At 44.9% G+C, this 23591-nt stretch overlaps 1 long non-coding RNA gene across 1 annotated transcript in view; it reads left to right on the forward strand.

Annotated features, from left to right (window-relative positions):
• Positions 1-23025, forward strand: part of LOC124248283 (uncharacterized) — a 34224-nt gene extending 11199 nt beyond the window's left edge. The window contains exons 2-3 of the long non-coding RNA XR_006890968.1: positions 17428-17594; positions 19862-23025. This is a non-coding gene — a long non-coding RNA (uncharacterized LOC124248283). The remainder of the gene's footprint in view (positions 1-17427; positions 17595-19861) is intronic.
• Positions 23026-23591: the final 566 nt, after the last annotated feature.

The raw sequence follows: 23591 nt of genomic DNA on the forward strand, positions 1-23591 counted from the left end.
CACACTGGAATCGACGTATTAATTCATTCCACCCCAAGCCATGATGTATATTTCTACAAACTTGTCTTACTTGACCTAAAATCTGTATAAAATCTCACATCAACTCAGGCCTGTTTTGGGGGCATGACATAACTTTTTAGTTAGGAAAGGAACACAAAATATTGAAATTCAGTATTTCTTCATTAATGTGAAATTACTTTGTGTAATGTCAAGCAAAATATCTAATAATCTGCTCGCCGCCTTCTCTTTTTTTGGCTTTTCTTTACTTTTTTACTCAACAGGAAAAAGAAACACAACTGTAGAGAAATGGCATCTCAGTCTTTGCTGTTCGAATGTCTTGAGTTTCCAGAAAAGCCACCATTGAAATTCTTCAGTACCAGAATTCTCACTCTTCAAATTACTTGAAAATGGATGCTTATCTTTCCTCAGAGTGAAAAGACTCCCAGGGTACTTGCTACTGTCCTTTCTCTCTTTCCCTGGCCCCTGGAAGAAGGAGAAAGGAAAGAAAAATGGGCTTCTAGCAAAGTTCTTTGGCTTCGTAAATTCACCTGTCAGTGTACAAAGGTGCTCTGAGGCTTTTCCTGATTTTCTTAAGTCCACAGCCAATGGTAACCGTTTTAAAAGTGTGAGAGGATTGGGAAAGAAAAGCACTTTCCTGTGCTGGGCTCCACATACTTCTTTTGAACATTTAAGTGATGCTTGAGACATGAAATCGTCATTTCTGCAGAGAACAGACAGTTCCTTTCAAATGACACTCTCAGCAAACACCCTGGCTTCACTGAGAATGAACATCCTCTGTTAGGCTGTGAGTCCTCATCTCTGTCTGGTAGCATTTCTAGAAAAGAAGATAAAGTACATTTGAACCCTAACTGTATTCTAAAGAGTCCCACCTTATACCCACATGTTTGACACAATTGCCACTGTTGCAGCTGGAGTCACTTGCAGAACAGAATGCCCAACCCTCCATCCATGGAAGCATAGTACGTGCTATTTTAAAGGAGGTTGTCATAAACCCGTCATGACCTAATTTGGTAACAGAGCAACTGTTTTCATGTTTCTTTCAAAGAAACCTGTGTCCCTCCTTGGTATTTGATGCTCTTTGTGTAGAATAGCATGACAGAAAAAATTGGATAAAAACACATAGTTCTTAGTGTTAAATAATAAGGATATACTTAAGAAACATATTTGAAAACATTTTCATGTCACGAAAAGTTGGAACGCGTGTGGAATGAGTGGGGATCCATCTTCTTGCGTGTTTCCTGTGATAAAAGCAGCATTTTATGGATGAAATGTTAATTTAGTTTTAGAGACTTTTCACTTAGTTCTCCACATTTAAAATGTTTTCAACCACTTGATGTGGACTACAGAACATAGAAGAAACTGTATGTGCCTCTCACAGCATGGCTATACTCTCTCTAGCATTCTATGGTATTATCAGCCAGGCATTTTTCCATGGTGACAGTATGCATTCAAAATGAAAATTTCATTCACCTTTCAAACTGTCACCATGGATAATAAGTTATGGTTATTTTTCTTTTCATCTTAAAAAATAACTCTCTTGATCTAGGACCACTCGAAGGACATTTTGAGTGCTGTGGAAAGTTTGTGGCGTCTTTAAAGGCAAAGCAAAGCCCTCTCTTGACCCATTTCTAGCTCTCACCCTCTTCTGAAAGGATTTGTGTTGACAATTCAGAGAGCCAGAATGAGGAATTTTATCTTCACTGCGCTTGAGTGGATGGTTCTAGAAGGGTGTGCAAGAGATTCTGATTAGAGCCCTGTTTCATCCAGTTCCCATCCCAGCTCTCTCCACCCTCCAAAAAATAAATAAATAAACAACTGTGAAAAGTATTCCCATTTGGCCTTTATGAAAGGGCAAACTATCCCATGGGGCAGGGATGACATGTCAGTTCTCCCTCTGTAAAATGAGTCCCTTATTTCTCCATCAGGCCTGGTGTGAAAGGACGCACCCGGGCTTTGCAGTTGTGTCTTTTGGTATTGATGGAGATCAAGAACACTCTGCACTTTGGTTATTTTTAAAGATGCTGTGCGCCTTTAGGGAAGAATGAAGCAATTTTCGAGAGGAAAGTAAGCTTAGCATACCCAGGTGGATAAACATTATCAGGCCAACTTGTACTTACTCATATATAATTCCTTCAGTTTTCCAGGTTCTCGGAGGTAGTCGACACTGCAGTAAGCCAACAGTTTCTTAGTCCATTACTTTATCCCCAGCCAAGAAGACCAATAGGTGCATATTTTCACTCTCATTCCTGAATTCATTCACACCCTTTGTCTCCTTCTTTAAAGATTTTGAACTGCTGATATACGTTTTTAAAAATGCCAGCACTAACAAAAGTTGACGATAACTTTCCATCTTATTCTGTTTATCTGAATGCATACACCTAAATATATTTACTGGACTTCTGACTGTCCATTTTTCTTCCGTGGGAAATGACATAAAGATACCTCAACTTTGACATAATTACTAAAAATACTTTTTAAAAAACCTCAATTTCTTCTGTTTAGTGAATATTTATTTTATGAACATGGGTTGCAGTCTGACTCTGTGTCAGCATTCTGCTTATGCATGGAATGGTGTCCCTGACTAAGAAGATGGTTCTAATGTCTCTCAACAATGACATTTCCCAGCATGAGCAAATGTGTCTGTGGAAGTAGAAACACCCTTTTCTGGCGTGTTCTCTTCCCTCATGGAGTGCAGGGGGTACAGAACTCCTAAAGGATTTTCTGTGTGATGGATGAAGCTGATGTGTTATCGTACTGGTTCTCTAGGATGCTAATTAAGTGTTTAAATCATGGAGTAATTAAACCATGGATAAAACATACCTTGAGTTCACTGAGGCTGATGCTCTAAGCATAGGAGGTGTCAATTTTGTCATGAGGAATACAGGGACTTTTCAAAACATGCCATCAGGATATAGTTCAATTTTCCAACAAAATTCTAATGACTGCCTAACTCTTCTTGACTGCATTCTTATGTTTTCTCTAAATTTGCTTATTCACAGCTGCTGGAACAAAAAGATGAGATGGAGGCAGGACATTTGTTTTCCTAAGGCCCCATGTGACTGAAAGTGCATGAGCTTCTCTCCACGCTGACCCTTGACCATCACGAGTGTCCCAAAAGGGCATACCCCTGCTGCCAGATTGCTCCTGGATGCTTTCCTCAGAGTTTCCTATGAATATTAACTGAGGAATGAGACACAAAAGCAGCCCGTTAACAGAGACGCGATGGTCCCCGTCCAGATGTGTGCTGGGCGAGAACATGGAGTTCTCAGGATAAGGAAAGAGGGCGCATAAGAGTTGAGATGCGCAGACTTGGACCAAACCACCAGGCCACCAACTATTAGAATTTGTCAACACAAAGACATTTAAATATAAAAGTGTTGACTTGTCCTGCTGGACAAATTGAGGTTGTAACAGTTACATTGCCCAAGTGGACATTTAACCTCCCCTGAAGTTACCAAAGCTTACCATGAATGAATAATGGTGAATGGTGAATTCTTATGAATCTCTCAACTAAGAGTAAGCAACTGGCCTAAGACATCATTACTTTTCAATGATGAGGAAAAGTCCACTAATTCAGAGTGATTGTTTGGGGCAGAAGATGATCCAGTACCCACCCTTTGTAGGGCTTTCTTTGCTGGCTGATAAAACATGGGAGATGAGCCCCTGCCTCATGGAAAGGAGAGTAGTGGCCGACGTTTAAACGGCTGTGAGCCCCCGAATGGGCAGAGCAGGCTCCCTTTTCCCCCAAGGAGCCCTGAACGTAACAGGACACGAACAGCCCAAGGCACACCCACCAATGCCTCTGCCATCTGCCCACATTGGCACACATGTGCAGTGCTGACTGACATTCCAAAAGGAAGGGAGTCCCCAGGACCAGCATGGCCAGCATGCAGAGAGCGGTACTGTTCTGAGTACCATTCCTCATTCTTGGGGTGAGGAAGAGGCTAAAAGGGATGGAACTCAACTCGTTTAAAGTAAGAAATGTCAACCCCAAGGGGCGCAGGGCACCTCTCCCTCCCTTTTTGAGACTGAGTGTCCTTCACAAGCTGGCCATTTGCTGCACGGGGTTTCTAACAAAATGTGATTTTTCAGTGTGCTTTGTCTCCGTGGAGAGGCTTCAGAAGGCCCTTGAAGTCCTCAGCCTTAAATCCATGTTAACAGGGGGAGGCTTTTTTTGCAGGGTGGGGAGGTTTGGCTGGGAGAAGCCTTGACCCAGCCTGCACTCTAGATAAACCAGGGCAAAAGACCTCTCTGGTCTGCAGGGCGCTTATTAACCACTGCTCGTTTGTGGGATCAATATTTCCAGCAAAGGAGTCAACGCTCAAGAGCCACCACTATGTCTTGTTTTTTCCTTGACACACTTTTATAAATGCATCTGCCAGAGAAGAAAAGGCAGTACGAGGACTGTGTCTTTTATCTCCAGGATATGCAAAGCACATTTATTTTCAGCTTTTATCTCCGGAATTGTATGTTGATCCCATACATATAGATTGATTTTGTTCAGGTAGATAATGAAAAGTCAAGTGGAAAATTACACAATGGCACTCACGATCCTGGTCTTATATCGGTATATAAATTGGTTTATTATTTCATTCTATTAAAGAGGCTTTTTTTTTTTTTTTTTTTGGTACCAGGAAAACTTCCAAATACAACATGCTGTCAGCCTTACTGAATTTTCTTTTGGGAGAGGCGGTGGGAGGGGGAGCGGACTGGGCAGATTCCCTCTGTCCCTTTGCTAATTGTATCGACTAAATACGCTTCCACAGAGGAGGGTCCCTGCGGCTTTCTTTCCCCCAGCGCGCTTCAGTGTCACCACGTGGTTTCTCTAACTCTGGGACTTCCCTGGGCCAGAACAAAGATGTCCATCACACACCGCCTATTACAGAGGTGGATATTTTTTTCACCCCGGGCAATTCTAAATTTTTTCACGATGAATGAAAGAAGTGACCCCCCCTGAACACCAAGAGGCCAGGGGTGACGGGGTAGCAGCCGGATAAAGGCCACCATCAAGGGACAGCTCCGAGCCAGAATCCTGGAGGAAACGTTATTAATAAACATCTTCTGGACATTTGGTAGCCCGTGCGCTTGCTCCAGCTTAAAGCAATTAATTCAGGACACTGACATAAACTCTCCAGGTCTTTGACAGCTTGGAGCCGAAATAAAAATGCTAGTTCTCCGGGGAAGGGAAGAGGATGGCTAGCTCTTTTCTGGACTGTTTGCTTATAGGCCCAGAAGGCAACCTTCCTTGCAGAATGAAATGCAAGGGCACAAACAATGTACCAGGGAGAGAATAGAAGATGGGAATGAACAGTTTGAACTATTTGCTCAGCAGAAGGGCACCACAATGCCGAGGCAGTGGTTTTCCCATGCATCCACCGTCCGTTCTTTGGGGTCTTTTGTTGTCCCCTGTCTCTTTTGGCCAGATAAGAGCACAGCTGCAGCGTGAGCTAAGTAAGGGCAAACTTATCTCCCAGATCTCGGGGTGCCTTTACTGTAACCAGTTTGGCTCAGCTCTCTTTTATTTCATGTGCGGATGGTGGGGGAGAGAATGGAAGAATGGAGGGGGCAGGGGAGAGAGGACTGGGACATCGCCTGTGTCTGATTCCTGATTTTCTTTCTTTCTTTCTTAAACCCAGGCAGTGATCAGACACAATCTTTGTGGGGCATTTAAATGGAAGGGCTCAGCGATTCGTACTGGTTGCCAGGCCAAAATGTTGCCTTTTGGGGAAAGGAGGGAAAGGAGGAGTGTTATGTGGTTCGGGCAAGGGGGGTGGCTAAGGCAGAATTTGTCGCTTAAATAATCAGGCCTCTCTGGCGGCTGAAAAGAGGGAAATGTTTTCAATTAGCAATTTAAAAACTGTGTTCAATGATGATTTGTCACTTTTGAAAGTCATCCTGGACTCCTCCTTTCTATACTTATTTTGTTCAGAATCCTAATCAAGAGAGGTTGCTGAAATCAGAGCAAAACAGGATGAACTGGAAGTGGGACATAAAAGGTACTTGCATAATTGCCGTAAATTACACCCCCAATCAGAGTAAATGTCACCTAAATTGTAACCAAAATGTTCTTTCACATTTGTTCTTCTGCAGTCAGGGCCTATTTCAAATGCCATAAGAGAAAGTAGATGCGATAATAAGGTAAAAGTCAGCACAAAGTACAGTTTACATTAAGTTGATTTTAAAGTCAAAATCTAGCACAAGTTTGTACTGCCTGGTGTGTGTTCCAATTCAGCGGGTTTTGCCACCAATGTCAGTTTCGGGAACCAGGCTACAATGCTTAATTCCATTGTAATAAGGTTTATTTAGCCTGAATGGTTTTATAAGGTGAAAAGGCAAAAAGTTTAACACCAAAGAAAATTAATGGTTTACTATGATTGCATTAGACATTCAGAGGCCAGAAGCCCACCTGAGCGAAATACACAGTTTCAATGCTGTTGTGGGTTTTTTAACAATGACAAACTCGCAGAAAAAACCCTTCTGTATATTTTCCTGCTGGCTGGTCAGAAGGAAAGGCCACGAAGCTAAAGGCCTCCCATTGAGACCCTGCTCTGCAAGGAGCCGACCTCACGTGCCGCCGCCGCGGGAGATAAGAGCACCTGTCGGTCTCCGGGCTCGCTAGGCAGCGACTCTGCTGACTCTGCGCGCGGGGGCTGGCCACGCGCCCGCCGCACGGCCGGGACAGGGGCTCCGTGCCCGGAATCGTCCAGCCGTCATGCCTGCGCCGGGCTCAAGACATCCTGTGACTGTCCCTGTGGCCATTGTCCGGTAGAGCTGCTAAGTAGTTTTAATGCCAGTGAGTATTAAATTCAGTTTAAAGGGTTTGGGTGTGTGAGTGTGGATGCATGTGTGTAGGTGTGTGTGTGTTCTGGCCTATGTGTGACACAGGGAGAGGGCATGGAATATGGGGGAACAGTGCTATTTAGACGTTGGCAAATATTTTATGGCACCATGAAAAATCACCCCACCAAAAATATGTCATTTTTGCTATGACTTTATGTAAACATGTATGGTTGGACGATAACCCTTTTTTTCTATAAAGATTGCAATAAAACTATCAAGTACAGTTGTTCTGCATTTCTTTTGCAAGCACAGATTTTAACATTTTGCATTTAGTACAGAAATATTATTGCATAATAAAGGACACTTTTATTCCCCTGATGAAGTGCTTAGACTAAATGGATCCCATCTTTATGAAAATTGAGGGCCAAGTGGGAAAACTGTAGTTTGCTTGGATAAATGTGTTTCTTTTCTCTCTCTTACTCTTGACATAAAGAAAAACTTATCCAGGGAAATTTTTCCAGCTTGGCATTTTAAGAGTGATCTGAAAATCATGTTGAATCATTGTGGATAACTCAGAACTGAATTTCCTCATCTCAAGATCATAGATTTTTCCCCAAGACAGGAAATGTCCTTTTATTGTCAATTTCTGCCAAGAATGCCCATGTGACACTAGGCAATGCACAGCCGCGTGAGCTGGGAGGCCTCAGAGGCAGGAGGAATGCTGCAGTGAGGGCACATGCACAAAAAATGAATCAGGTTCAAAAAGACAGTGGTCAGAAGCAAGGAGCAAGTGATACAATCTTATATGAGAGGGCTTGGACATCACACCAGCTGCCACCGGGTTTGATTAATGAGGCATTAAGGAGATCGAGTGACACTTACAGCTAGTTACTTATGGTGCTAATTTCAAAACACTTTGCAATAGACAAAGAGACTCTGCCCGTAATGCAAAGTAATTTGTGGTGTGTTCCCGGTGAATGCATTTAGTGAAGCAGATATAGTTATGCAGAATTCAAATTAAGTTTGACACTAATGTAAACAGAGGCCAGGAACCACCGTCCAGTAATTTGATGAGGACACGGGTTTTCATCAAGCCTCTTCTACTAAAATAGCAATTTAAATCCCCATCGTTTAAACCGGATAAAATGCTTAAAGTCATGAAGGTTGGGGAAAAAAATAGAAATTTACTAGAAGAGAAAAAAGAAACACAATATCTCTAGGGAAACTATGACTCTGCTTTGATGGACAGAAGGATATCCATGTTGATTTAAATATCAGGTTGATTTCACTGCCAAATTCTGGGAATTCGAAGGCATTTGCTGTGTAGCTTTTTTGTTGTTGTGAAATTACGGTTTAACATATCCTGGTCATACTGATCTCAGAATAGAAATAACCCTGGTAATGAGAAAATGGAGACTCTGAGCTCATTCAGAGGCCCCAGAAGTATTTATTTTTTTTATTAAAAAGAGAAATACTGTGTCATCCCCCCCTCCCCAGCTGATTTCTATTTGAAAATTTCCAAATTGGCTGGGGGTGGTGGGGTGGGGACAGTCCTGCTTAGGGAGCTGGGCTAACGTCCTGAGAGTTAGCTTTTCCAGGAGGTACTCACACAGTCGTATGCGGCTTCTCTGGGGTTTGCTAGTTTCTTTCCCTACTAAAAATCATTGGGGGCGGGATGAGGGGTCAGCCCAGGCATTAATGTTAATTAAAATGCCAGCAGCCCAGGTTCCAGGGCCCCAGAGGCCTGTGTATGGGAAACGAAACAAAACAAAATAGCAACTTAATCTGTCACTGCTCTCAGAAGGAAAAACAGTGAAGGCTGGCATCTCCGAGGGGCTCCCAACTTTACTGCTGGCAAAGGAGTAGGAAGGTGAGGGAACCCTAAATTCTCTGAATTGGGATCTGACTGTCCCAGATCACGTTAGTGATGTATCTTTTGGGGAAGGAGAGTTTTGCAAAGAGATGCGTTCTTAATTCCTTTCCCAAGAAAGGGCCAAAAACGATTTGAAAAAAAAAAAGGATTAAGTGGGAAGCTCTTTGAAAACCCTCCCCGCAGTGACTGTCACCGTCACCCACCTTATGGAACCTAGGAGTGAAATGTGAACGCTGACATACTTTGGGGAACATTTATCTTGACCCTGGCCCCCCCCCAACATGGTAACAAGCCTCATGCACGAAGAAACAGTTGAGTCATGGTCCTGAGGCGGCACGGGCTGTGAGAGCAGAGCCAACCTGCTCCTATCCTGGAGCCGGTGTCCTCTGCCCTTTGCCTCGGCCCCACGAGGACACGTCCTCTTAGGAAAGAGCTGCTGTCCTCTCTCCCGCATCCTTTCCTGTGGGGTCGGTCAGTGGACCACCAGTGCTGTTTTAGGGAGATTCCACTTCAGGGGAATTACCTGAGGGAAACCGACGGCTCAAACTCCCTTCCTCCAAATATGTCTGAGAGGAGAAGGGAAATTTGGTAATGCCCATCCCTCTGGAGTCAGAGAAAATGAACTGGAAATGTGTCTGTGTGAATCACAGCCGCAAGGACAGCGATTCTGAAAATACTGAGTCCATATTGCTGTGTCCAAAAAAGACAGACTCTGGCATCCTAACACTGGGCTTCACTGTCAGGGGTGAGAGGAGACGGACATCTTTGGAGACCAATTCGGAGGTGCCTGAGAGCCTGCCTGGCTGAGGTCCACAAGCTGGACACGCCTGCAGGCCCTCCCTGCTTTCTGCTAGGCGAAGAGCAACAAAGAGCAGGGCAGGAAGGTGGGATGGGAGGCGGGAAGAGTGCAGGGCAAACTTGGCATGTCAGTGCCTTCCAGAATGATGTAAGAAGGCGAAACAATTTGTTGGGTGAAGACTTAGGGGGCCTCCTGGGTTTGGGGATGTATTGGGCTCCTCTTGAGCCCTGTCTCATGGCTTCTTCACCTCACTTCTGATCCCTGCTGTGACCATGGAGAGTCCCCAAGGGCCATGATGCACTTGACATTGACACAGAATGTTGATTTCTGCCTGTGGGAGGTGCCACCCCACCTGGCCTGGGTGTGCAAGCCTGAATGTGGCAGATCACTGCTCACGGCAATTCCCAAGCCCGGGGGTCAGGGGGACATGCTTCTCATCTGAGGACTCTTCTGATAGGCATTCCACTCAGCTTTCCATGTGGTCCTGGCAGGCGGGAGCCCTTGCTGCCCATGGTAGTGGCCAGCCCAATGGTACTTCCCTGAGTCAGTGTTTCCTCCTCCCTGCCACGTCTTTCCCTGTGCCTCACTCCTGCTTGTTGAGACCCCCCCCCCACACACACACACAAACACCCCTTCCTGTTTCCAGCTGAGGGAGGTGACCTCCACCCATCTCCATGTGCCCGCCGGTACTGTCCAGTCAGTCCATGTTTGAGAAGCAACACAGGAGAACCATTTAGCTGTCTCCTTCATTGTATTGTTCAAATCATAATTCTGAAGACCTCATGCCTCTAAGATTGCTTGTTACGTGTTCTCCAAAGCATCTTCTTATTTCTTGCGCTGATCGATACACTGATGCAGAATTGACTCGAGGCAGTTGCATTTTCATCCTTGCTGCCCTCTAACGCGGATGAAAGGCTTCGAGGTGCCAACTCATCTTTTTTGGCCTCAGTCTCTCTCTATCAGAGGGTAAAACTGAACAATTTCACAGACCATTGTAAAAAAAAAATAAACAAAGCAAAAAACAATGTAATTCACTTTGCAAAGCTTTCCTGGAAATGAATGATGCCAGTGAAGTGCTCTGGGCTCCTTTCTTGTTATAGAAACATGGGGCAGAATAGGGTGTGAGCAAAGCCAATAAGCAGTCAGCAGTTAGCTCTCAAAATTGGTCGAGAAGTCCTCGCATTCTTTTGCCTGCTCTGTGAAAGAAATCCAAACCTGTTTCTCCTGCCCTACCTCTCGATTTGGAATCTCAGTGCAAATCCCAACATCAACAAGGTTGCTGCGGTTTTTTATGATTATCTCAGGAGTTTGTCTCAAGTGAGACTCACGCATCGCCAGGGGAAGGTGCCAGGATCCCCGTCTGTTCGCCCGCTGCTCTCGGCTCAGCACACATTTCTTCCTTCCCGTCTCTGCATTGGAAACGCCGCCTCTCCTGGGCAAAGCCTGCTTTCCTACAAGAACCAAGATCTTCTGCCCTGTAACTCTGGCCCCAGAGACCTCAGCTGATTTCCTCTTGAACAGAGAAGAGATGACTAAATTCTTCTCATCACTTTAAAGCATTCCCTGTTCACAGGAAATATTGACTCTTTCCGCATCACACCCCGAGGACCTCCTGGACCGAGCCCGTGGCCCCTCGATAGCAGGCAGGCCGCTGAGAAGGCTAGGTTGTCTGGGGAAGGCTCTTTCCAGGCACCAGCAGTCCCGCACAATCATCCCAGCTGACACCTAATTCTGCATTCCTGTGTGGGCTGTCCCTTGTCAAATGCCGGTGTCTGTGGTTGGGTCTCTTCTTAGGGAGGTAGCTGGGAGTGGCGAGACCCTTGTCCTGCATCAAAGGTAATTTTGTATGAAGACGGGTTGGCAGATAGGTTTTAGGTTTTTTTGGTCTGGGAATGTCCGCTGATAAATAGGTTTAGTGATGGGCTGGAGGGGATTCTCCATTGAAATCCTAAACTAAGTTGCTGAGATTTGCGTGCTTTATTCTGGTATACTGCTTCTCATAAGCATTTCTGGGGCCCGTCCCAGGACTGAGTGGTTCTTAGACCTTCATTTCTGGGCTTCACCGCCTCCTCCCCTTACCTCTCCTTCCCTTCCAGGGCCCAGATGTGGGCTGCTGGGTGTACCCCCTGCCTCTTTTGTCTGTCCTCAAGCTTCCAGCCCCCCAGGCTCTGCCATATGCTGAATCATTAATAACATTGACTGCATGGAAGAACCCACAATTTTTACTTATTCTACAGAATTCTTTATATGTGCAGGGGGGTTGACATCTCCCTCCCTCCCCAGTGTATTTACTTAACCAATTCATTACGCAGGAACTGAAGCATTTGGGTACTTTTCAGATAAGTAGGTTAATATTTTATTCCCTTAAAATGCTGTTTGGCACATGACTCAGTGTTTTAGAACATTCTCTAGCAATGGGTCTCCTTATTATTTATTAGCAGTTTTCTAAGAAATATCTAGAGATGAAAGGGTGGATTCTGGTGGCTTAGGGATGTTTCTGGGGTTATCTGAACACACGAGTTATCTGTGAAGTTAAAGCAATACCAGCTGGGATGTCCAATGGCCTAAACCAGCAGGACATTTTTCATGTTCTTGTGAAATTTCCGATCCACATTCTTTTGTTTCTTACGAGTCAGTTGGTCAAGGTGTTGGCAATACCTCAACTCTCTCTTTCTTTAATTATTTACCAAATCCTGTTAATTCTTCTTTCGAAATGTCACATTTATCACTACTTTCCATTCTCTCTGCCAGCACCCTAGTGTATGGCCTTTATGACAAGGAAAATCTTTATGATGAGGAAAATCAGCTTCCAGCACTACCTGTCTTGTTACCAATGGCTGGTTTCTAGAAGTCTGTGTCAGTGTCCGCAGAGGTGGCAGTTCGCACAAGTCCCCTTGCCCTCAGTTGTCAATGTGCTTTTTAGGAGGCACTCCATACCTGCCGTTTCAGTGTCAGTGACGGACAACATTTTGAACATTGTTTTCATTTTAGAAAAGCAACTGTAGTTTATCACGGATGTGGACACATAGCTTTTATATTTAAGAAATATTAATGTTTTATATGTATTGCTCTACTGTGTATAGAGTCTTTAATTTTTCTGCTGATCAAAATAAGTTAGATTTTTCTGTTAGAAAGAACTTGTATTTTCTTGCCAACGCGGTGAAAGGTACTAGGAATTTACAGTGGATGCATGAGGTAGACCCCCTCTGAACCCACACGTCAATCTGAACGTCACAAAAAGAGAGGCCAAAAGACATTTATACCTACTCATGTGATGCAATAGGAAACACAACGTTTCTCGGCAAAAATAAAACACGAATTACATCAAGTCTCTGGAACTAACTCGTAGTCGACAGGATAGAGGAACCTATCAAAAGGCACCATGCGGGCACCATCAGTAAAATCCAGAGGGTGGGGAACGGGACTCATTACCTTGTTTCTTCAACAAATAATCCCCAAGAAGAAAAAGAAAGAGGGAAAACTTGGAGGTTAAAAGAGACTGAAAGTGTACGTTAGCTGAATGCCATGTGTGGACCTTGTTTAGATCTTGGTTTCAATAAAGCAACTCCCTCTCCCCCACCAATAGTGCGAGATAATCGCAGAAGTTTAGACACTCGTGGGCTATTCAGGAGTTACTGTTAACTTTTCAGACGTGGCAGTGGGATGTGGCTATACTTTTTAAAGTCTTTATCTTTTGAAGTAGTGTTCAAGGAATCAGTGAAGGAAGGAGTGATTTAATGTCTAGAACTACGATCCTAATGAGCCAGTTGAGCAATAAAATGGGTGGAGGAAAAAGTGACTCGGGATTGATCATGGGTGGTAATTGCAGGAGCGGAGGGATGTGGATACTATTCTTTCTGCTATGTTTGAAAATTTCCAAAATAAAAAGTAAAAGAATTGGGGCTTCCAGTCATTACAAATCTCTCAGGACTAGAATGTTAGAGAGAGACTGGAGTCTGGAGTGGCACCTTCTCATCCATTCGAGCCACAGGCTCTGCTCCTCTTCTCTCCACAGGTTCCCTCCTAGTGGCGACTGCCAACCCAGTTGAAGAAGTCCTCTCTAGGTGATGCTGCAACTGCCTTGTGACTTATGCCCTTCCCAACTCCCTGCTCTTTTGTTTGCTGACAGAGCACTCGCAGAGGTTGGACTCGCAATCACAAACCCGATGGCCATCTCTCTGTGACCGTGGCAGTGGTAGATAGCATTCATCAGCCTTTCCTTCTTGAAATTCTCTTTTCCCTACTCTTTCATGATGATGCAACTACTGACTTGCTTCTGATTTTGTAACCACATCCTTAACTAACTGCTCACGCTCCTTCTGTTCATCCGCGAGAAGCCACTCTGTGCATCCAGAGTTCAGCTCTTTGCTCTGCCTTTCTCTTGACTATTCCATCTGAGAGGCTTCATCTGCTAACTGCAGCCATCATCTTTGTGTGGACTCTCTGCTCAGCATCTAGCCTCGTCTTCCTCCTAAGCGCTTTAGTCTTGCTTCTTCAGCTGCTTGCCAGATATCTCTACCTCGAGGTTCCATCATTACCTCATATCCAGTGTTTCTAAGAAAGGAAGCCTTTCCCTCCCCCTCCCCTTTTATATTTCCTGAGGCACCATATTTACTGTCAGCTCTTCTTTCATAACGTCTCCGTTTTGCCTCCTCACCTCCAACACTCTCACTCAGGCCCCTCCGTCTCACCATCTTGCAGTGTTTCCCAGCATATTTTGCTCTGTGGACTGGTATCCGGAAAGTATCCTGGAGCTGCTCTGTCCCTGTGCTCACTCCTTCTGTTTCCTGCAAGACGAAATTCTAGACTTATTTCTCCACTATCCCCCATCTGATCTCAAACTACTATTTCAGTCTCATTTCTTGCCACGCAAACTGTGCACTAACCTCCTCACTGCCAACATCTTCCCCCAAAGTTCTGAATCTTCCTACTTCCCTCCTCACGCGGATGAGGCAAGGCCTACCTATGTTTCAGGACCCAGCTCACTGGAAGTCATGGATGGGGACTCCATTGTCTGATGTTGTTAGCTTGGCACATAGTGGAAAGACGACTCTGAGCTGGCTAGCCCTGTAAGGTGTGTGGCTTTAAACCACTGTTCAACCTCTCTTGTGCATTTTAAAATGGAGATAAAACCAACGCAGATGTGCACTCTGGCTGGATAAATCTGAATATGCTTGGCCATTGGAGCCCATAACAATTAACTTGTTAATTTCATCTATAGGGTTTTCCTCTCTCTTGGATGAGAATATAAGCATTTTAGGGTTGGGGCTGTCTCACTTACCTCATGGCTCTCAGTCCCCAGCACAGTGTTGAGAACAGAAAGTGTTCAGTAAAGATTGTTGAGTAAATGGATCATTTGTGATCTTCTTCTCCCCACCCTGTCCTAAACCGCACCCGGCTCCCCCTCAGTCACAGGTGTAGAGATGCCTGCATGCTCACACACGTCAGCAGATTTCCTGGGAGATGCCCACTTTCAAACACTCAGCCATTTTTTCGCAGTAAGCGTACTTGTCAGATTGGGTACTTGCATTTCCTGGCTTAAAAAGTATCAATAACTGGGGCACACTTTTGGTTTGCATGTACTGGAACTTTCTAGATGACGTTGCTCACTGGCCTAGGCAACTTGGGGTGGGTGTGGGGACCCACAGGGAGGACTGGGTGGGTGGGTGCTGGGAAGACAAGTGGCTCATTGCACATAATTACCCAAGTCTGAGCCCTCCACCCCCCACTTCTCCAACACACTCACTTAAGCTGTCTTTCCCCTTGTCAAATCTGCTCCGAAAGGTAATTTCTAAACTTACTTTTTATATGTTCCAAACGTTAAAACTGAAAGAAAAATTTTACTACTCCAACATTTTTTCATTTATCAAACATATTTGGACACTGTGTCAGCAACTGTGCTATGACTTGGAGGATGTTTCTCCCTACAGAGTTCCTGACTCGGGGAGAGGAAGACAAGCCCGCAGAAAGTGACTTGGGTCCTCGTTTTTCCACATTTGTTGGTTCATGTGTAATCAACAGATGAGAATGCCATCTTTGGAAACTCATCATGTTAATTTCCTAGGGCTGCCGTGACAAAGTCTCACAATCTGGATGGCTTAAGGTAGCATCAGTTTACTGTGTCACGGTTCTGGAGGCTAGAAGTCTAAAATCCAGGTGTGGGCAGGGTTGGTTCCTTCTGAGGCTGCGAGAGAGAATCTGTCCCCTGCCGCTCTCCTGGCTTCTGGTGGTTTGCTGGCAACCTTTGGCTTGTAGATGCATCACTCTTCATGTGGCTTTCTCTTTGTGTCTCTGTCTCTTCACATTGTGCTCTCTGTCCAATTTTCCGCTTTCCATTGGACATCAGTTATACTGGGTTAGGGGCCCTAATGATCTCATTTTAACTTATCTTTGTAAAGACCCTATTGTCAAATAAGGTCACCTTCTGAGGTTCTGATACTTGAGACTTCAACAGATCTTTTTTGAGTGGGACGCAGTTCAACCCATATACAGAGAAAATTTTAAAAAACTAATTTCGAGTTCTGTACCAGGCTGTGTGGCCTTAAGCATTTCCTTAACTCTCTGAACTGTTTCATAAAGTACAAAATCAGAATATCAACATCTCCCTTGCGAGGTTGTTGGTATCACCAACTTAGTTAAAGAGATGGGGCCCTTAGCATACACACATTCATGCATACGTGTCAGTTCAATGATCTGTTTTAACTTAATTTTATCTTTATTAAAATGTTGTGGCCTAGGAGGTAGTATGATTTATTTGGAAAATAATGGAAATGTATACGTTTTATTTATTCTATATATCTATAGATATGTATAGATATCTGTATCTATAGATATATAGATAAAGAGAATCTGTCTGATTGTCTTTCTGCCTGACTATTTGTGTGTCTGTCTGATGATCTGTCCATTTGTCTATCTATCTGACTACCTGCCAGTCTGTTTATCTGAACTGTCTGTCCACAACCCTCAATACAAGTCAATTCGTTGGATGATGGAGATCCCAAGATGTGTAAGACACATTCCTTCACCTTCTGGTGTTTCTAGTCTGGAGGAGAGGTGCAGATATACAAACAGGTATTTTTGATTATAATATGAAATGTACTAGATCAGAGGAGTGACAGGATGCCTGAGAGAACCTAAAGGAGGCATTTAGTTCAGGTTAGGGGGTCTTGGAAGAGTGCCTGTGATTTTTAAAGAGTGAGACAGCCAGGCAAGTGACGGCGAGAGATGGGTGGCATGATCCATGACCAGGTGCAGGAATTGGCACCACCAGTGCAGGGGTCCCACGCAGTTCAATAGCACCAACAACAGTCACATAGTTGCCATTTATGGAGCGTTTCCTCTGTTTCAGGCATTATGCTGCTGTTTTTTCACTTAATCTAAGTCATGGAAACCTCTGAGGCGTCGTCACTCCCATTTTACAGAGGAGGAAGACGAAGCATCAGTGGTCTGCACGGCTTGCCTAAGTTACCCAGCAGAGCCCATCTTTTAAGCATTTCATGAAGGGAGGGTTAGTCTTGAGAAAAGACCCCAGGGAGATGGGGCCTTGATGTCAGTGTGTAGGGTTAAAGCAGGCACCGTGGGGGTCAGTGAAAGGAGTTAAGCTGGGAATAATGAGTTCAACTGTGCATCCCAGATACTTCTGTGTGGAAGATGGATTAGAGGGGCGAGTGTGGAGCTGGGGAAATGAGGCAGGAGCCTTCTCAAGTCGTCCTGAGGACCTCCTGGGGTTCACCGTCTCAAGTCTCCCCCAGAGACGGTCTGCAAGAAATGCCACCCCTGCGCACGGCCACAGGATGAAGAACTGCAAAGCCAAGCGCAGCAGGAGCCCTCGTGTGTGAATCTTATTTGGTCCAAATAAAAAAATAAAGCCTATTAAACACCTGCTGGGGGTGCGGGGTAGTGGTGTGTGTGGGAGCCCGAGATTTCTAATTTTTGCACCATTTAATCCTCACAGGAACCCTCTTCCTCCTTAACAGCTAAGAAAGTCAAGGCTCTGCAGGGTTGAGATCCTTGTCCAAGGCCTTAAGTGGAAAAGCCTCAATTCCAGCTGAAGTCACCTTGAGCTCAAAGGCGTGCTGACCTCAAAGCTGTCTGCGCTGGACCCACCACTGCTTTCAGCTAGTGAGTGAGGACTGAAGGAGAGGCATCACCCAGCGAGCCGGGCACTGCATAACACGCCCGAGGGGAAGTGTTGGGAGGGAGGGATGGGGCGATGGATGGGGAAGGATGGGGGGATGGATGGGCCGGAAGGATGAGGAAGTGCGTGGTGGCCTGTGCACAGCATTCTCCTTGTTTCCAAACTGTCAGGACCAATAATGAATTTCAACCTTAATAAATTCCTGCCGTTTTGCAGATTTTGACTTACCAATGCAGCGTTGCTAAAGGTTTGACCTAATAGTTTTAACAAAACTTCCAAGAGACCTTTCACAAGCTATTGTGATTATAAAAGCTTTTCTTAAACCCTTGCAATCCTAGTTGTTTCTGAAGGGAGATTCCAGAGGAATGAGCAAAATACAATGGAAAAGTGAGGGATAAGTGTTTAAATTCTTGGGGTATAAGAAGTGGTTTTGAAGGATAAGTAGGAGTTTTCTAGGCAAGGGAGAAGAGTGGAAAGCAATTCCAGGCAGAGGAGAAGCTGTGTGCCATCTCTCAGTCCTGAATTTTCTGCTTGTGCTGGTGGCACTACCTTCTCTTACTGAATCGGAGGGTTAGTGAGACTGCTTTGTCTGTCTTGCTTCCTGTTGTGTGCACAAGGTCAAGAGCAGAACCTGGCACAGGGTAGTCACTCAATAAATAAATTGTGATGTTGAAGAAATGGCACCCCCCACGGCCAGCAGTGATTGGCTGTAGGAAGAGCCATTGTTAATGCTCTTGGTTCTCACAGTGTCAACCTCTCACCACACCCGTTTCCTCTGTTTCTGCCCCCATTCTCCTAGCAAGATTCTGGTTTCTGAAACTAGGGCAGTAGTCTCATAAGTAGTCTCCCCACCTTGTATGTGCACTCACCCCATTTATCCCACTCGCTGCTGGAAAGAGAAGTTACAATACTTTCCTCCTCTGCTCAAAAGCCATCAGGGACTCCCGTGTACCTAATGTGCTGAGTTGAAATGCATCTTGGCTTTCAACACTTATCACAATATGACCGCTCTACTTTTTCAACTTCATGACTTACATCTTATCTCTGTAAGTTCTATGCACCAGCAAAATGGAAATGTTTCCTGTTCCCAGATTATGTTCTCTCTTTCCTCACCTTTAAACCTTTCCTTCATGTGGTGCCCAGGACATGGAAGCTCTCTCCCTTCCAAGCACACCTGTGGAGACCTGCCCATCACCGAAGCCCACCCTTGGGCGCCACCACCTCCATGAGGCTTTTCTGATGAATACTTCCTAACACTTTGTGTCTTTCGAATGATACTTAACAAACTTGTCCTAGAATTTTCTCCTCCATAGGCATGATTCTAGCCCAGGTCCTGGAACAGAGTGGACATTCTAAGATATGCGTGGGATTGAGCTAAGCACCAGTTATGCACCAAGCCCTCTGCTAGATGTAGGGGATCCTGCAAGGTGACCTTCTGAGGATGCTACAAGAGAAAGAATGAGGGATTATTTTGTAAATCCAGAAGTAGTATGCGCTATACTCTATAAAGTACTGTAAAAATGATGATGACGAAGATGGTGATGATGGTGAATGTGCAGGATACTCATTCGCATTTCACCCTCCAGCTCTACTCTCCACCTTTCTCATCGGGCTCTGTCCCCTGGGAGGCTGACCCCTATGGATTGTATCAGCCAGGTTCCTTGCCCTGTGGCTTCCTGTTGGGTTCAGCCAATAGAAAATATCAGTGGAAAATCAGAGAGCAAGAGGAGAGAGTTTGGGTCTTTATTCCCACAGCTCTCTCTTTACTGGGCCTCAGTTTGAAGTGGTTGCATTCTAAAAGTCATAATCCCTTTCAACTGACCCCTCCTCTATACTTAGCGCTCCTACCAGATTCCAGGAACCAGTGTCCCCCTTGCCCCTTCGGGACCAGAATTGATGACCCTCCCTTGTTCCATTCCCAGTGTGTGCCACTTAACCCTGCCCTAACCACCTTTACAAAACTCTCCACAATTTCCCCTTTTCCGTATGGCGTCTGCATTTCTTGCCGAGACCCTGATGGACTCAATGACTGATGGTGATGGTGGTGGTGACAGTGGCTGTGATGATTTTCCTCCCAGCTGGTAGTCTGAGAATCCTAATGAGTAACTCCACACAGAGAGGCTAGAGAATTGTGGCAGAGGCTAGCAAGATGCTCACTGAATTAGTTATCTATAACTGTGTAATGAGTTACCCCAAAACTTAGTGGCTTAAAACAATAACAATAATTTATTATTTCTCATTGTTTTTGCAGGTCAGGAATTCAACTGGGTGGAGGAAGAGAGCTTGTTTCTGCTCCCTCGTGTCTAGGACCTCCTCTAGAAGGCTGAAAGCTCATGTACTTACAAGTCCAGCAGTTGATCCTGGTTGTTGGCTGGGGAACCATTTGAGGCTGTCAGCTGGAACATTACACATGTGGCCTCTCCATGTCGCCTGGGCTTCCTCACGGCATGGGGCCTAGAGTCCAAGGATGAGCATTCAGAGACACAGAGAGAGGGAGCCAAGCCAAAGCCATGCTGCCTTTTATAACCTGACCTTGGAAGTCATGCACTGGCACTTCCACCACGTTCTGCTGGTGGAGGTAGTTATAAAGGTCCAGCCAGGTTCAAGGGAGGGAACGTATGTAGGCCCCACCTCTCGGCAGAAGAGGATCGATGTCTATGATTGATTGTTGATTGTATAATGTGGACTAAAGTAACATAAGCCGCTTCTGGATCTATGCATCAGTCTCCACACGCCACCCACTCTTTCTTCCCGTGCAGTGGCAACTGTGTATAATATGTGTTGAAGATGACAATGACACAAAAGTCGAGGAGGCTGGATCCCTGAGTCATCACCTAGAGGATAACCATCCAATCCATACTGACCTTCGTGAGTGTGATAATTAAACTTTAGTGTGTTAATCCTCTGAGGTTTGGTAATTGCTACAAGAATTTTATCCATATCCCCAAACTTCGTCTGAGCCCAAGTATTATTCTTCCTGTGTTAACAGCACGTCCACCAGGACTGCAAATCTACGATGAAAGCAAGGGACTAGGGGTGATTTCTCCTGCCTCCTTTTGATCTGTGCACCTCCCCACCGCTCCAAGTAGCAGTGAGGAGGGAAATGACTGTGTGAAAGAGGAGAAGGAAGTCATGGGACTGCCCAGGTCATTGACCAACAGGATCACTGACTTTATACCAAAGGCCTTGGCCAAACCCGAAGGTGGAAAATGGGCAATGTTGACACGAACGCAGTAAGTCTTCAGTGCTTCTTTGGACGCTCTAGGGGAAATGGAGATCGCGTGCTGGAAATGATCGGCAGGCACGTGTCTGCAGGGGCTTAGCACACCCGGAAGACACTGTGTGAAGGAGAAAGTGCGCCTGCTGTCTGTCCCAATAAAAAGCCTGGGAAAAACACCTGCCAAGTGATATTTAGAACTGACATTTTCATAGGGATCCAGGCAATGGGGGGTTTTGCGGGGCCCAGAAAGCACAGTTTTCACTCTTTCTCCTCCTCATTTTCTGTAACTGAACAATGCGCACAGTGTTAACGTACATTTAAAATGATATGCTTTAAGTAGTACATTTTTAAAAGCTTTTTATTTGGAAATAGTTTTGACAATAATAATGATTTCAATAACTACAATTTAATAATAATAATTGACAATGACAATAATTTTAAGAAATAATATTTCTTTTCTGAACCATTTGAGAGTAAGTTGCACACATCATGGCTCTTTGCTCCTAAATATTTCCTATTTCCTCTTAAATATTTCAGTGTCTGTTTTCTAGGAATAGAGATTTTTATGTAACTGTAGTACAGTTCTCAGTCTCAGTAAATTTAACATTGATAATATTTTTTTCTAATCTACCATCAGTGTCCTGATTTTATCAATATTTTGACTTAATAACGTACTATTTAGCATTTTCCCCCCTCAGCACGTGTTGTCATGTCTCTCTGATTTCCCTTAATCTAAAACATTTCTACAGCCTTGATTTGTTTTTTATGATATTGAGAGTTTTGAAGAATAACGTTTCTCGTTGTCACTTGTTCTGTTTCCTCGTGAGCGGATCCAGGCTGCGCCTCCCCGGCCGACATCCACAGATGAGGCCGGATCCTGCCCAGGGCCTCGCCTCAGGCGCACAGCGTCCGTTTCCTCTCGGGGCTGATGTCGATGTTAATCACGAAGGGCAATGACGTCTGTAAAACTCTTAAGAAGAAGAGGCCTCTGAAGATATGACTCTCTGAAAGCTGTTTTCTAAGTTCCAGTCTGTGGCCTTTCAGTCTCTAAGAAGGAAATACTGGGTGTGAATGTTTTCGTCTGGGATACAGCCGGGCAACTCTGTCCAGAGGGCAGACTGTGCTTCTGACCTGGATCCTTGGGATGCTGCTGGTTCTCCACTTCAGGCCGGGAGGGAAGACCAGGTCTGGACCCGCGCACAGGCAAACGCCATGCCAAGCTGGGGTTTAGGCACCAAGGGAGGCCCAACTGATGGTGCTAAGGTTTGGGAAACGGAAGCCCAGACTCTGTGTTTATTCTCCATCAATTGGGAAATTCCTGAAGGAGAACTTTGGCTGGAAAATGTCTGCATAGGTGGATGTCTCTGCTCTCTCGCCACGGGTGCCGTCCTGTCTGAGGTTTTCGTATCCTGATGGGGGAAGAAGCAGACGGGGCGCTCTCTCCACTGTCACGGATGCCGAGTGGAGAGGAGTGGCTACTACGTAGTCTCAGAGTCAGAAAAGATCTTGATACACTGGGCCTTTCCATGATGAAAGTCTACGCTGAGCATCACACGTGACCTTGTGTATTTCCTTGGTTCCAAGAGGCTTTCCTCTACCTTTTACTGTTTCTGGTCTTTGGATGCATCCTACACTCTGTGTCAAAGGCAACTAGCTGTTTAATAGGTACGGTTGTTGTAAATAGAAAATCTACCCGTATGCAGACAAAGGTTCAACTAATTGTTGCCTTGTTCCTCCTCCACCATGGGTTGCACTACACAGGAATGTATTTTCATCAATGTATAATTTACATACGCTAAACTATGTCCCTCCTATTGCACAGTTCCAGGAGTTTTGACAAATGCATACGGTCATGTAACTAACACCAAAATCAAGGTACAGAACAGTTTCACCCCCCAAAAAAGTTCCCTTGTGCTCTTTGTAGTCAAACCCTCCTGCTTAGCCGCTGGCAATCACTGATCTGTTTTCTATCCTTGTAGTTTTGCCTTTTCCAGAATGTCAATAAAGAGGGGAGTAAATTTATGTAGCCTCTCTGTGTCTGGCTTCTTTTGCTCAACCAATGCATTTGAAATGAATCCTTGTTGTCCATGTATTCATGGTCTGTTCCTTTCTACTGCTGAGTAATATTCCACTGCAGAGATGTCCACACAATGTTTACTCATTCATCATTTAAAAGACATTTGTGTTGTTTTCAGTTTGGGGCTATTATGAATAAAGCCATTATAAACATTCACGTCCAAGTTTTTGTGTGAACATATGTGTTCATTTCTCCTGGGTAAATGGTTAGGAGGAAGATTTCTGGCTCACATGGTAAGTGTATGTTTAACTTTTTAGGAAACTGCCCAACTGTTTTCCAAAGTTGTCCTACCAGCTTGCGCTCCCAGCAGCAATGCACGAGAGCACCGCATCGTGGGACTGTCAGCATTTTTAGCTGTTCAAATATGGGCATATTGGTATCTCATGCTGGTTTAAACTTACCTCTCCCTAGTGACAAACGATGCTGAACACCTTTTTTATGATGATTTGTTCATATGTCTTCTTTGAGAAAGTGCCTGTTCAAACTTTTTTTTTTTTTTTGAGGAAGATTAGCACTGAGCTAACATCTGCTGCGAATCCTCCTCTTTTTGCTGAAGAAGACTGGCCCTGAGCTAACATCCGTGCCCATCTTCCTCTACTTTATATGTGGGAAGCCACAGCAGGGCTTGCCAAGCGGTGCCATGTCTGCTCCCAGGATCCGAACCAGCAAACCCAGGGCTGCCAA

Source organism: Equus quagga, chromosome 12 (assembly GCF_021613505.1).
Source record: "Equus quagga isolate Etosha38 chromosome 12, UCLA_HA_Equagga_1.0, whole genome shotgun sequence".
Classification (NCBI taxonomy): Eukaryota; Metazoa; Chordata; class Mammalia; order Perissodactyla; family Equidae; genus Equus; species Equus quagga.